Raw genomic sequence first — 5120 nt, 5'->3', positions numbered from 1 at the left:
AGATTCTCTATTCATTTTTTTCCCTTTGCTTTTCCATAATCATAATCTTAAATGAAATTATCATTGGCTAATGATAATGAACACTGTCCAAGCATTTATTGATAATTTATCTTTCTTTTTTGAAATGATTATTAAAATTCCTTGAACTCTTGTGAGTGTTTTGTTTCAGGAAATGTCTCACTATAGTCTAGGCTGGTCTTACACTCACTGTATAGCACAATCTATCTTTGAACTCATATCAAGTCTTCTGCCTCAGCCTTGCAGGTGCATTACAACTATGTACCATCATATTGAGCTATACAATTTCATTTGAGTTATTTCTTTGCATGTTGTTAAACTTTAAATTTTACTCATATTCTAAAAATTGTTCAAATTATTTTGGATCTCTAAAGTCTTTTGAATTATGAGTCTTGGGGATATGTTGTCTAATTCTGGGAAGACTATTATAGCTATTTTGATCAAAATTTCATTGAAATACGCATAATTTTAGATAGAATATTCATTTTAAAGTGTCAAGCCTATTAATTCATGAACATGGCTGGCCCTTCTGTTTGTGTGTCTTAAATTTCTTTAATTAGCCTCCTACAATTTTCACTGTGAAAGCCTTTCAACCTGATGGTTTGATTTATTCTCATGCAGTTCTTTGGAAAAATTTGGAAAGATTTCTCATCAATGGATACACTCTAAATTTTGTATGTTCAGACCGAATACTAAAAACTAACACAATGTGTTTCTTAATTGTAATAGTCTCCATGCTTTTAGAAGAGTATTATTTTTACTGTGTACACAGCCATATCATCTGCAAATAGGAATACTTTAACTTCCTCTTTTCCTATTTATGTTCTTTCACTTAAGACTGTTGTCTCATTTTAGTGAGTCAAGCTTCCAGTACTGTACTAAATCAGGATACTGAGAGTCAGCATAAGGGAAGTACTTTAGTTTCCCTCCCATTTAGTATGATGCTGGCCTTAGATTTGTCATATAGTATGAACAGGTGAAGAATAGTTCTGCTATCTCAGAGTCTCATCAGAGTATCTAAGGGCAAACCTTTCCATTAACAAATTTTTTCTTAGAAGAGCGAAAGTTCAATTTGAAGCCAGACAGATGAGCTTTGGGTATGGTGGGTAGAGCAAGCCAGGTTGTTAATGCTACATCACAAAGCCAACATTATAGCATTTAGGATAAAGTAAAATAAACTAGAAATATCAATGAAGGAGCAGATCATGAAATTAAGAATCACTAAAGAAGGGTTACTAATCGAAAGAACTAAATGATCTTATTAAATCTGTGACATATAATCTATAAATGAAGGGAATATTATAATTCTTTGATATAAAAATGTATATTACTTTAAATTAGTACTGAAAGATATTATTAGAGATTTACACCAATAGAGCCAAAAATATTGGGTCCAGTGGGCCCTGCAGAGACTGATACTGCAACCAAAGACCATGCATAGAGAGGAGCAAAATCCCCTTCTCAGCGGTAGCCCATAGACTCAGTGTCCAAGTGGAGTACCTAGGAAGGGGAACAGGGGAGCTTTCTCTGGCATGAACTCAGTGGCAGGCTCTATGATCATCTCCCAAGGGGGAAGGGGGCAGTGCAGCCTTGCCAGGCCACAGAGGAAGACAATGCAGACAATCCTGATGAGACCTGATAGGCTAGGGTCAGAGGGAAGGAGAGGAGGACCTCCCCTATCAGTGGTCTAGGGGAGAGGCATAGGGGGAATAGAGGCAGGAGGGTGAGACTGGGAGGAGAAGAGGGAAGGGCCTAAGCCAGAATACAAAGTGAATAAAATATAATAAATAATAAATTCAAAAAGAAAGTAAAAGAAACTGCAAAAAAGGAAATAATTAAAGTGCACTAATAGTAAGACTGTTCAAAGTCTAGACATGAAGAAAGAGAAGTAAATAATCAAAAATATTGAAATTTCTAATATTATCAGTAAGGAAGTTATTAAGACTATTTACTTAATAAGATGGAGCAGGATTACACAAATAATTCCAAATGATGCACTGTTTTTCTGGACAAGGTGTTTGAGATTTATAGCTGTGTTAATTTTGTAGGATAGACACATAGATATTTAGACCACATGAGAGATTTCTGAATTGAAAAATAGAAAGAAATTCTTTAGAACAAATAGTAATACACAAAGGAAGATAACAATTTAGAAAATATAGAAGGTAGTCAGAAAATAAAATTGAATTAAGACAGATAGAGACTATATGAGAGATCATGCCATGGTCCTTCACCACTCTTTTGGTTCTCTCTGACAAACAACCCCTGACCAACCACAGGCCATGCCTGCCAGAAGACTAGGTAGGCAATCCACCCACTGAGCTTCCACACTCTCTAGCTTTTAACAGACACAACCATCAGTTGGCCCTTTCCCCAACCTCTCCACTGTTTCCCAGCATCTAACTCCTGCAAATACCTTTTGTTCAAACATAGACCATGCTTGCCAGAAGACTAGTTAGGCTGCATGCCCACAGACTTCCTCCACACTTTTGGTGCCTCTCTCCCAAGTCTTTATTGCCAACATCCCTTTTCTCCTCATGACTATATTTCAATCCCCAACTCAGGGGAAGACTCCCTGCTGGACCAGAGGCCACAGCAGATACAGAATCCATATATGATGCATATTTGCATACTTTCTCCACTCTCTCAGTGTCCCTAATCCACACTATTCCCAAAGTCTCCTCCTCCTCAACACCATGTCTCAGGCCCAACCAGGGCAGAAAACCCATGCTCAACAAGAAACCATTAGGGCCTCCAGATGTCTAGTCCCCAACTTGGATGAAGAGTCTGATCTACCTCAGGCTGTTACAAACCAGAACACAGAAAAGGAAACAGAAACCCAGGCACAAAGCACCTATCCAGCAAAGACAAACCTAGAAATAACCAACTAGACCTATAATCATCCAACAGCATCAGATCATAGTGAACAATAACCAGGGCTATAACCAGAGCCCAGCTATCTAACTACAGCAAGCTCAGAATATTCCAACACAGATGAAGCATAAGAAAAGTACATTAAAACCAACTTCATGAGATGATAAAGGTCCTTAAAGAAGTGGATAAATCCCTTAAAGGCATGGAGGGAAAGACACATACAATAATGGGAGGAAATAATTAAATCCCTTAAAGAAAGCCAAGCAAAACAAACACCTGAAGAAAAAAGAAAAAAACATGAAAGTGTTTAAGACCCAAAAATAGAAATATAAACAATCAAGAAAACACAAACTGAGAATTCTGGAAATGGAAAATCTAGGTAAACAAACAAGAATTACAGATGCAAGCATAACCAAGAAAATGCAAAAGATGGAGGAAAAAATCTCAGGCATTGAGGAAATGATAGAAGAAGATGATAAATAAGTCAAATGAGATGTTAAATCTAAAAATTCCTGGTATAAAACATGCCAGAATCCTGGTACACTATTAAAATACAAACCTAAGAGTAATAGGAATAGAGAGAGAAGAATCACAGCTTAAAGTTTAAGAAAATACTTTCAACAAAATCATAGAAGAAAATTTTTGTAATCAAAAGAAAGGGGTACACTTAAGGGCACAAGAAGCATACAGAACACGAAATAGATTGTTCCAGAAAAGAAAGTCCCTTCACAACATAATAATCAAAACACCAAACAAGTAAAACAAAGAAAGAATATTAACAGCTGCAAAGTAAAGAAGCAGATAACATATGATGGCAGACCTATCAGAATTAGACACCAACTTTTCAGTGGAGACTCTAAAAACAAGAAGGGCTTGGACAGATGTCCTACAGACTCTAAGAGATAAGAAATTGCAGCCCAAAATACTGTACCCAGAAAAACTATTAATTATGATTGATGAACAAAGAAAATACACTTTGTTTTAAAAGTGTTATGAATAAATAAATAAAACCAAATTTAAGAATTTTTTATCTATGAATACAGCTCTACAGAAGTTACTAGAATGAGAACTTCAACCCAAAAAGTTAATTTTGTAGGATACACCAATAAAAATACAGGAAATAAATAATCTTACACCAACAAAACCAAAAGAAGTGAAACACACACATGCACATACAAGCACTCACACACACATACACACACATACTATCAGCACCAATAATATAACAGGAATGAACAATCATGTATCATTGGTATTTCTTGATATCAGTGGAGTTAATTCCCCAATAAAATGATACAGACTAACAAAATGGATGGGGAAACAGTATCAATTCTTCTGCTGCATGTAAGAAATACACTGAGCATCAAAAAAAAAAAAAAAAAAAAAAACCAGAACCAAATTAACTGGGCACAGGGGCCTTTTCTGAGACTGACACTCCAACCAAGGACCATTCATAGAGGTCACCTAGAACCCCTGCTCAGATATAGCCCATGGCAGCTCAGTACCCAAGTGGGTACCCTAGTAAGGGGAACAGGGACTGTCTCTGACATGAACTCAGTGGCTGGCTCTTTGACCACCCCTTCCCCCCAAAGGGGGAGCAGCCTTGTCAGGCCACAGAGAAAAACAATGCAGACAGTACTGATAAGACCTGATAAGCTAGGGTCAGATGGAAGGGAAGGAGGACCTCCCCGATCAGTGGACTTGGAAAGGTATAAAGGAGGGGATGAGGGAGGGAGATTGGGCTTGGGAGGGAATGAGGGAGGGGGCTACAGCTGGGATAAAAAGCAAATAAAATGTAATTAACATAAAAAATAAAAATTTAATTAAAAATTAGACATTGTCTCAGAGCAAAGGGTTGGTCCTAAGAAGAAAGCTGTTGTACCCATTATAATATCTGACAATATTGACTTTACACCAAAGTTAATCAAAAGAAACAGGGAAGGAAACTTCATACTCATCAAAGAAAAAAACCACAAAGATAAATTTCAGTTCTTCACATCAATACCCTAATATTTCTTTTAAAAGAAACAATGCTAAAGTTTTAATCACACATTGATCCTCCTTATGCCAATCACACATTGATAGTTGGAGACTTCAATACTCTGTTTTTATCAGTGGATGAGCTATCCACACAGAAACTAAAGAAAGAAAACAATAGAGCTAACAGATGTTATACAGCAAATGGACCTAACAGATATCTGCACAACATTTCAACCAAACACAAAATT

This window comes from Meriones unguiculatus, chromosome 8 (genome assembly GCF_030254825.1).
Source record: "Meriones unguiculatus strain TT.TT164.6M chromosome 8, Bangor_MerUng_6.1, whole genome shotgun sequence".
Lineage (NCBI taxonomy): Eukaryota > Metazoa > Chordata > Mammalia > Rodentia > Muridae > Meriones > Meriones unguiculatus.
This window is presented reverse-complemented; position numbering follows the sequence as displayed.